We start from the raw sequence: 10,855 nt of genomic DNA, 5'->3' as shown, positions 1-10,855 counted from the left end.
TCCTGAGTAGCTGGGACTACAGGCGCCTGCCACCACACCCAGCTGATTTTTTGTATTTTTGAGTAGAGCAGGGGTTTCACGGCGTTAGCCAGGGTGGTCTCAATCTTCTGACCTCGTGATCTGCCTGCCTTGGCTTCCCAAAGTGCTGGGATTACAGGCGTGAGTCACTGCACCTGGCCCAAAACCAGTGTTCTTAATTGGCATTTTATACACACATACACAGAATTAAAAAAAAAAAAACTATCAAAGGCAATCATTCTAAGTGTACTATGGTAGAATGTGTTAAAAATGCAAACATGCCATCAAACTAAAATAACATGAACAGCACTTCTCATGACCTAGGAGAAAGGTGACTTGTTCTCACATGAAGCTAAGCCTGTATCAGTCATCCTAATCAAAATGGCTTATAAAAGTATCAGGTTTCCGGGAGAGAAACCATTCCAGGAAAGTCAGTAAATCTCTTGAAAGTTTCACCTCTATAAAACCAGGATGAGGCTACAGGTCTGTTGAAATTTGAACAAGGTATCAGATGAAACAGTAAGATTCCCAGCCATAATGTGAGATGGAAAGATCCTCATGCCACGTATGCTCAATTGCTGGCCCCAGAAAGCTTCATGTGCAGAACACACAAGTTGCCAAAGAAGGAAACTGGAGACGTTGAGCTGCATTTCCGTCGTGTGGTGAATTTTAAACCCTCAGGAATGGTGTGGTCTATTAGACTTTTCATGCTTGCTGTCATCCACTTAATATGTTCAAAGATAAAAGCAGACATGATTGTAATAGTAACTAGAGTCCCAGATGTTGACAGCATGTCTGCAATTTGAGAGTCTTTCAGTCCAATGACATTCTGTCTGTTGATTTCACAGATGTTATATTCTGTGAGAAGACCATTTCTGGCTACAGAACTGTCTTTCACTATGGATGTTGCTTTTTCTTTCTTTCTATTTTTCTTTTGGAGATGGAGTCTCTGTTGGCCAGGCTGGAGTGCAGTGGTGCAATCTCATCTCACTGCATCCCCTGCCTCCTGGATTCAAACAATTCTCTTGCCTCAGCCTCCTGACTAGCTGGGATTATAGGTGTACACCACCATGCCTGGCTAATTTTAGTAGAGATGGGGTTTCACCACGTTGGCCAGGCTGGTCTCAAACTCCTGACATCAGGTGATCTGCCTGCCTTGGCCTGCCAAAGTGCTGGGATTACAGGCATGAGCCACCACGTCTGGCCTATTTTTCCATTTTGAAAGATAAAACCAACATGTCCAGTGCTATCCTTATGCGTGGTAATTGTCCATTCAAAGGGCCTGTCGTGAATGGCCATAGAAATCTTCTCTCCAAAAGCCTGTTTGAGCACCTTGTGTGCTTTATCCGAGCTCCAGCCTGCACAGTTTTCACCACTGATTTGGAGTACTTGGTCCCCATATCTCAGACCAACCAATGAGTCTGGAGAATTAGCCTTGACTAGCTGAACAAATATACCATTATCTATTGATTTAAGCCTGAGTCCAATTTTTCCATCTTGATAGTTATGGCTTCATGGATTTTCCCTCTTGATCCAATGGCTTCATGAATCCCTTGCTGAATTTCTGCTCTACAAATTCCAACATCGTTACCAGTTACAGGTGCCATACTGGAAGGTCTTGCTATCAACTGGCCCTGAATTGGTGCTCCAGAAACCATGGTCATATTTGCATGTATTTCTTCTTCATTTAAACTCAGACCCATGTATTGAGAAAGCTCTGGACATAATTTGGGATAGTGGTTTCCATCTTGAGAGATGTGAACAGAAGCTTCTGAAAAAATTGCTGGGTTGGCAGGGTTTGCAGAAAAAGCAGTGTATTAATCTGTTCTCACACTGTTAATAAAGACACACATGAGACTTGGTAACTTATAAAGGAAAGAGATTTAATTGACTCACAGTTCCACACGGCTGGAGAGGCCTCACAATCATGGTGGAAGGCAAAGGAGGAGCAAAGTAATGTCTTATATGGCAGCAGGCAAGAGAGCGTGTGCAGGGAAACTCTCCTTTATAAAGCCATCAGATCTCATGAGACTTATTCACTCTCACAAGAACAGCATGGGAAAGACCCGCCCTCCTGATTCAGTTACCTCCCACTGGGTCCCTCCCATGACATGTGGGAATTATGGGAGCTACAATTTGAGATTTGGGTGGGGACACAGCCAAACCATATCAAGCAATTTGAGCCTGAATTATTTAGTCTACCTTCAAGTCTTCAAGAGATGGAGAGAGACATATTTTTGCAGGGTTCTTCTAGACCACAAGGACCCACTTGCCACTGCTGCCTCTGGTCACTCTGCATAAGTAAATTTTAGATTTCAAGCCTCTCCTTTTGATTGTTTCTTAGAGTTTCCATCTCTCTGCCTCCATTCCCCATCGGCTCTTGGATGTCGTCCAACTTTTCCATTAGAGCCCTTAGCATATTAATCAGTTATTTTACATTTCTGGTCTGATAATCCCCAAATCTCTGCCATACATGAGTTTGTGTATGATGTTTACTTTGTTTCTTCAGAATGTGTTTTTTTATTTTTTATCATGCCTTGTAATTTTCTGTTGAAAGTCAGATATGATGTATTGGGTAAGAGGAACTGACATAGATTGATCTCTAGTGTGTTTATCTGGCTAGGAGTGAGGCTGTGTTAGCTGTTTGTTGTAGCTGTGATGTCAGAGACTAAACTTTTCTTGAATGCTTTTGTTTTTGTCTCCCGTGGTGTCTTGGGTTTTCTTAGAGACTCTTTAAATAGGGTCTTAGGCTTGTAGATTTTTTTTTTTTTTGAAACAGAGTCTTGCTCTTGTTGCCCAGGCTGGAGTGCAATGGCGCAATCTCGGCTCACTGCAACCTCTGCCTCCCGGGTTTAAGCCATTCTCCTGCTTCAGCCTCCCAAGTAGCTGGGATTACAGGTACCCATCTCCACACCTGGCTAATTTTTTTGTATTTTTAGTAGAGATGGGGTTTCACGATGTTGGCCAGGCTGGTCTTGAACTCCTGACCTCAGGTGGTCTGCCCCCCTCAGCCTCCCAAAGTGCTGGGATTACAGCTGTGAGCCACCGCGCCTGGCCAGATTTTTTTTTTAAAGCTGAAATCCCGTTATTATACAGGGGCCATCTTGATGTGGTGGTGAGGTGTGGGGGTTAGGGAAGCATTCTTTACTTTTCTGATTAACTCTCAGTCGTTTAGTGAGCCTGAGTTGGGTATTTCTCTTCCCTCAGGTCAGTTGGGCTTTGGTAAAACCCCAGTAGGTTAGACTCTGGTAAAGTAGTTTCCCTTGAGGGCAGAGCTTGTTAAAGAGAACAGAGAGCTCTGGGTCTATTTCAGAGCAGTTACTTCTGCCCTCCTCTGCTGGGAGTTAGAGGTTATTTTTCTCAGATCTTCACAGTGGGGACCTGGTGGAATTCCTCAAGGCAAAGCTCATGTGAGCATGGACACCTCCCTATGACTGGCTCCCTTTGGGGTTTTCAATTCTCAAGCTCGTTTACACTGAGCCTCCAGCAACTGCTGATGCCAGTTTCACACACTACAACAGATACTGACTCCAGCTGTGAGTTTCTGCTCCCAGTAAGCTGCCATTCTTTGTAACTTTCTATTGTCCCCAGTTTTGGGGACAGAAATTAGCTCTGTGACCTCAGTTCTCTGATGGATCTAAAAGTTGATGATCATTAGTTTGTTCAGCTTTTTTTCTCGTTGCAAGAATAGGAGAGATGACTTCCAAGTTCTTTACTGGCAGTTGGCATTTTCTTTTTTTTCTTGTTTTTAAGTAAATCAAAGTTTGTGGACTGAGATGTGTACCCACTGTAGACTGATCTCTACAAATATTGTTGGAAACTTCTCAGCAGCCATTCAGTTCAAAAAAAGAACTCCCAGACCTAGTTTAGAGGAATGTTACTGGAGACCTAGTTTAGAGGAATGTTACTGGAGACCTAGTTTAGAGAATTGTCACAATCCAGACACCAAGAGAGGGTTCTTGGATCTCACTCAAGAAAGAATTTGAGGCAAATCCATAGAGTAAAGTGAAAGCAAGTTTATTGAGAAAGTGAAGTAATAAAAGAGGGGCCACTCCATAGGCAGAGCCGTGTGGGCTGCTCAGTTGTTTACACTTATTGTGACTTCTTGATTATATGCTAAACAAGGGGTGGATTATTCATGAGTTCTCCAGGAAAGAGGTGGGCAATTCCCAGAACGGAGGGTTCGTCCCCTTTTTAGACCATAGAGGGTAACTTCCTGATGTTGTCATGGCATTTGTAAACTGTCATGGTGCTGGTGGGAGTGTCCCTTAGCATGCTAATGCATTGTAATTAGCATATAATGAGCAGTGAGGATGACCAGAAGGCACTTTCTTCACTGTCTTGGTTTTGGTGGGCTTTGGCTGGCTTCTCCACTGCATCCTGTTTTATCAGCAAGGTCTCCATGACCTGTCTCTTGTGCCAACCTCCGATGACCTAGAATGCTTAACTTCCTGGGAATGCAGCCCAGTAGGTTTCAGCCTCATTTTACCCAGCCCCTATTCAAGATGGAATTGCTCTGGTCTGAACACTTCTGACAGGAACCCAAGGCAAAGGGATAATTAAAGGTTGGACCTCACCTGTGTATGACCAACCACGCCATAGGGAAAACAGCAGCACAATCTTGAGGCAGAATCTGGGGCTCCTAACACCAACCAGGCTTGCTTGGGCGTGACTGGGAAGTGGAATATTTTAGTGCCTATGACATTCCTTTGTGTCCCAGTGGAGCATAAACAGATTCAATGTTTGGCTAAGTGCTGGAAGAGCAGCCCAGGATCCCCTGGCCCCTGCTATGCATCTGCCTTGATTGATGTGCATAGTGGAAATGGCTTTCATAGGAGAAGCGATTTTGTGTAGGTTCCTGGGAGAAAAGGGAATATGCCACTTGTTCGCTGGTTAGGACACAGGGATGATGTCTGAACCCTAGGGAGAGAGTAGGCAAAAGAGGAAAAGGTCACATCCATGAGTACTTTGTGTGCCCCGACAGCAGGAGCAGGGCTGCTTCAGAGCCCAGGTGACAAAGTGCAGATGAGAATAAGGAGAGAGGTGCCAGTGAGGTGTCCTTCCTTCTTTTTGTAGGCATCTTGCGGTCGTGGCACAGGTAGGGACAGGTAAGGAAGCACCTGTAGGCTGCTTCCCTGTAGGTAGGGAAGCAAGATGTTTACTGCTGTAAGAGCAAGATGTCCCCATGAGGGGTGCGTGGAGAATGTTTCTGAGCTCCTGTGGGGACTGTCTCAGGAGTGTTTACATTTGAGCTGGAAGGTGCTTGTCATGGATGAATTACAGTTCCTTGATGATGACCCTGCGGAGGATGTGTCAAGTGATGGGGGATACTTTCGAGTAGGCTGACCTTTCCTTCTCTCCATATACCAGAGGGGTCCTCTTTCCTATCTGTGGGTATTTCTACGTCTGCTCCACGTACCCCTAGTCTTGTATAACACCTTGGCTTACAGGTGTTCCTACAGACCCATCTCTCTTCTGCTGATGACTTCCTGGGGGTATCAGTCTGTTCATCTGTCAAGAATGTGGATGAACAAACATATACATTACACTTTCAGACTGAAGAGGCTCTTAATAATCGGGCTGGCACCATAAGTCCCTATGTTCTATTTAGGTATGGAACTTACCAGAACAGAAAGAAGGGGAGAGGAAGGAGACTTCTTGGTTAGCAGTCTGTTTCTCTTATAAATCAGTATGATCTCTTGAGCAAAAGTTAAAGGGAAAAAGTGGAGGCGACACTGTGACCTGGCCTAGGAAGTCTAGGTTTAAGCCAAGTCAAACACATTTCTCCTCTGTCTCAGCTCTGTGAGCTCAGTTCTGCTGCTCCTAGGGTAACTGAGTCCAGAGTCCACTTATTCTACAGTTCAGGGCACTCTTTTTTTTTTTTTTTTTGTCTTGCTGTTTGCCCAGGAATTCAGTGGTGTGATTATAGCTCACTACAGCCTTCTACTCCTGGGGTCAAGAGATGCTCTCATCTCAGCTTCCTAGTAGCTGGGACTATAGGCACACTGCCCAGATAATTTTTTAATATTTTTCAGAGATGGGGTCTTGCTATGTTGCCCTGGCTAGTGTTGAACTTCTGGCCTCAAACAGTTCTCCTGCCTCGGCCTCCCAAAGTGTTGGGATTACAGGTGTGAGCCACTGCACTTGGCCTTGTTCAGTGCATTTTCAGGGCATCCTGAAAGACCAGGCCTGGATCTTGGGCAGCTGTTCAGTAGCATTCCAACTGTGAATGGTCCTGAATGTCTTCGTGGCCTTCCAGATGGATCTCTAACATACCCCCGTGCTGGTGCTCCCTGAAGACATACTGGATCTGCCGGTGCTGAAAAAGAATGCAGCATTTGGTGGCTGCAAGTGATGCCAATCATTCTGAAAAGCTTAGGTACTTTATATGACATCTTATTTTGTCCACCTGATTCTAAGCTCCTTGAGGATACGTCTGGTTCATCTCCGTTGGCCGCATAGCCTAAAACCCACGCTGAGGCGTCCTGATTTCATTTCCTTCTCGGATATAGTGAATGCACTCAAATTATATTGATTGCCTCCTTTTTAGGTTGACAAATAAAACTTTCAAATTCTGTCTTTCCTAGTGTTTCCTTTGTAGGATTGGAAATGATGGTCTTGACAGCGCCGTGGTTAGCGAAGCGTTAATGGCTCACTCTCCCAGGGGAGACACGTCAGTTGATACCATGCACTGCATGCAGTTTTCAGAAATGGTATTTGCTTTTTTCAGTGGTGGTTGTGTTGCTGCTCTAGATGAACCAGCTTCTATTCCTGTCTTTACTCAGAGGTAGGTAGGATTCTTTCCCAGGCACCTATAGCCCTGACTAGGATTTACAGGCAGGGGTGAGTCAGCTGACCCAGGAGGATGGCATCCCATAGTCAGGACAGGGAGAGACTCACTGCCACGTGCTGGGTCCCTGCGTTGTCCTGACGTGCCTCCGTGGAGGTAGCACGGCTGAGTCAATGTGCCGTGAGTCACAGGCTGCCGGAGGTGCACTTGAGCCTCACTCCGGCATTGATCTTTCGCAGGGATATATATTGTTAGTTCCCATCTGTTAAGACCTATAAAGGGTAATAATTTACTGACCTCAAGTTTGTCTTCTCTTTGATTTCACCACTTCTGCTCCTTATACAGGAATTGCTTGACCTTGACTTTTCAGGAATGTACCCAATTTTATACTCTTGCTGTCTCCTGGGCTTAGAACCCCTTACCTCCAACCTTGCTCCCTGGCTAACTTCTACCCTTCCTTCAAAACTCAGCAGGGATGGCACCCCCTTTCTGAAGCAGTCCCCAGTTCCTGGGCAAAGTGAATGCATGAAGCTGTGTTGAGGGTGGCACTTAGCCCCTGGTTTGGAGCTCCACGTTTCCTTCACTGTCTGCTGAACATTTTAAGGCATCGATTTGGACTTCCCTGGGCTTGCATTCCCAGAGCCTAGTGCAGTACCTGTTCGGAATATTCCACCGAGACTTCTTTTTTTTTTTTTGAGACGGAGTCTCGCTCTGCCGCCCAGGCTGGAGTGCAGTGGCCGGATCTCAGCTCACTGCAAACTCCGCCTCCTGGGTTTAGGCCATTCTCCTGCCTCAGCCTCCCGAGTAGCTGGGACTACAGGCGCCCGCCACGTCGCCCGGCTAGTTTTTTGTATTTTTTTTTAGAAGAGACAGGGTTTCATCGTGTTAGCCAGGATGGTCTCGATCTCCTGACCTCGTGATCCGCCCGTCTCGGCCTCCCAAAGTGCTGGGATTACAGACTTGAGCCACCGCGCCCGGCCTTTTTTTTTTTTTTTTTTGTGAAGAGGGAGGAATGTTAAGCTTCACCAAGTCTGATTATACTAAGATCACTTAAATCTTTTTCTGCCTTTTCAGAGTACCCATTGTAGATAGGGTTAGTACTCATGGTTTGGCACTCATGGATTCTGTGGTTGTGGGGTGCCTTGTTTGTCTCTTCGGGCAGGATGCCAGTCACTCCAGGGCAGCATCTATTCCTCATATTCCTCTCACATCCTTTAAAGCCTCCCTGTGTACACTCAAGCCACACAATGAACCTTCCTGCCTTTGCCCACAAGCCTGAGAACTCTTCAAAGTGAGACTGTGTCTTATGCATTTTCACTTCCTCCGTCATTTGACACAGCGCCTGGCACATAATAGATGTTTAATAAATAATTGTGTTTATTGAATAGGAATAGGTAGTAGATTCTAGAGACATAGGGAGCTCAGCTCAAGTTCAGTTGCATCAGGGAAGGCTCCCCCACGCCTCCGGCAGCTCCCTCTCTCTGTGCCTGTGCAACAGTTAGCAGCATGAGCTGCCTTGAAAAGTCAAACCTGGCTTTTCCAGAAAGCAACTCAGCAACTCTCTCCTGGGGCCAGAACTGCTCTAAAACGGGAACAGCTGTGCCTATACTTTGATCATTAACAGGAAACGATGTGTCGTGTCTCAAAGCACCTTTTCATGCTGTTTTCTTATTCACTCCACCCAGAAGCCCTTGCCTTAGCAAAGTCAGTCTCATGAGGCACCATGGAAGTCCGCAGTTGTGTATAGCTGGGTTTGATTCCTTCCTGGGTTTGATTTCTGGAATCTTCCTAGATTCCTTCCTGGGTTTGGGTTCTGAAAGCCTTGGTTTCTTGAGGCGATTATGTTGTAGGTACTAGAGAGATGCTACTGCCTTTGAGAGAAGGGTAATTACTCAGGATTTGGAAGGAGACAGGAAGCTGTGGGTGCCAGAAATAGAGGAATCTTGTTCTTTTGTATTTGGCAACATACAGCAAGGTGGCAACATACAACATTCCCTGAGGGGAATGCCTTTCTGGTGCAAAAAGGAGGCTGGTCCCTAACAGCAGAAACTGCCACCTTGCGGAAGGTTCCTCCACCCAAGCTTGGCATGGCCAGACTTCGTGGGCCATGTGAACAGGAGATGTTATCTTGCTCTGTGTGTCTTCTTATAATCTGGGGGGAGGTGTTGACTAGGAGGAGGCATCCACCACTGGGCTTTTCATTATCTCAATAGAATGGTGACTTGGAGTTGACTTTGACTCAAGGAAATAAAGTCAGGTGAGGATTTACACACACCTAGATTAGAAAACTAACCTTTATATCTAGTACATATGTACACGTGTAAGGCATCTGGTACAGTCCCTGGGTGCTTCAGGGACTTCATAAAGGTGCATTTCCTTCACCCTTACTTATAAATAATGGTTGATGCATATTCTTAGATCATTTGAGATACATCCTTAAAAACTGTTGAGCATTGATCAAAATTTGTTTTGGAAATAAACTTGTTTTTAGTGCCCCAGAGAAGCACGTTGTTGCTTAAAGTGAAGAATCCTTGTTGAAGATGAATTGTGCTAATCTGGATTTTCCGATTTTTTACTTTTTGCAATAACAGATAGATTGAGGAAAGCTCCCTTTTATTTTCTCTGGAAAGCACTGGTGGGTGTAACTGAGGACAGTGTGACCCAGGAGGGCAGTTAATCTGCCCTTAAGAGCAGCTCAGCTCAAAGGGCGGTGTGGGAATCGCCAAGTGTGATGGAGGCAAGTCCCAGGGGAAAGAGAGCTCTAATTCATCAGAATTCCTCTATCTTTATAAGGGAAGCTAATTTCAAATCACTTCCTTCGTTATGACTAAATTTCAAGAAATGAGGACCACATTATTGCAGTGCAGAGAACTAGGCTGAGAGTCACATGCTTTATTATCTGCTCTGATTAATGACTAACCAACCTCGTAAGTTCCCGGCGACACAGGCTAGTGACTGGATGATCATTTTGTTTTATCCACTTCTTAACAGGAGGAAACAGAGAAGTGGGCTAACTTTGTTATTTATACAAAGATAACACACTTGTGATTTTTCTTTTCTTTTCTCTTCTTTTTTTTTTCTTTTTTGTTTTAGACAGAGTCTTGCTCTGTTACCCAGGCTGGAGTGCAGTGGCGTGATCTTGGCTCACCGCAAGCTCCGCCTCCCGGGTTCAACCGATTCTCCTGCCTCAGCCTCCTGAATAGCTGCGACTACAGTTGTGCACCACCACATCCAGCTAATTTTTGTATTTGTGGTAGAGGTGGGGTTTCACCGTGTTGGTCAGGCTGATCTCAAACTCCTAACTTCCGCCTCCTGGGTTCAAGAAATTCTCATGCCTCAGCCTCCCTAGTAGCTAGGGTTACAGGTGCCTGCCACCACACCCAGCTAATTTTTGTATTTCAGTAGAGATGGGGTTTTACCATGTTGGCCAGGCTGGTCTCGAACTCTTGACCTCAGGCAATCCACCTGCCTCGGCCTTCCAAAGTGCTGGGATTACAGGCATGTGCCACCGTGCCTGGCCCATACTTGTGGTTTTTCTATACCTATCTTCCTTTCAGGTAGGAGCCCAAAACAAAAATATGTATGTGTGTGTGTATATATATATGTATATATATATATATTTTTGTGTGTGTGTTTAATGTGATCTTTCTTGGCTTCTGCATTGAGAAAGTCATCTTTGAAATTTAGAAAACCTCTCGGACTGTTGGAAGGCAACCTTGGACATGGCATCTCCCCAGTGCCTTCTTTATGCATAGAAAGGGCACTCGAGATCACAGGATATCACGACTCTTTTGAGATAACAGAGGAGCAGAGCAGAGATGAGAACTCAGGCCTCCTATCATCTGTCCAGGGCATGTGGATAAGATCAAGCATAGGACTGCCGTTATAAAGCACAAATATTTGTTTGTCAGCAACTATTTATTACTTCATTTTTGTTTTTATCTTCTAAAATTCAGCCTAAACTCTTTAATGATTTATGGACTGCTGTAACCTTACAATACTGATAAATATGTATATGCTGTGTGAGGAATACATTGATTTATTTAC

At 45.1% G+C, this 10,855-nt stretch overlaps 1 pseudogene; it reads right to left on the bottom strand.

The window, feature by feature from the left end:
- Positions 1-1,223: 1,223 nt before the first annotated feature.
- On the bottom strand, positions 1,224-6,321 carry LOC105522544 (annotated as a pseudogene).
- Between the last annotated feature and the right edge of the window lie 4,534 nt (positions 6,322-10,855).

Source organism: Colobus angolensis, unplaced genomic scaffold (assembly GCF_000951035.1).
Source record: "Colobus angolensis palliatus isolate OR3802 unplaced genomic scaffold, Cang.pa_1.0 Scaffold432, whole genome shotgun sequence".
NCBI lineage: Eukaryota > Metazoa > Chordata > Mammalia > Primates > Cercopithecidae > Colobus > Colobus angolensis.
This window is presented reverse-complemented; position numbering and strand designations above follow the sequence as displayed.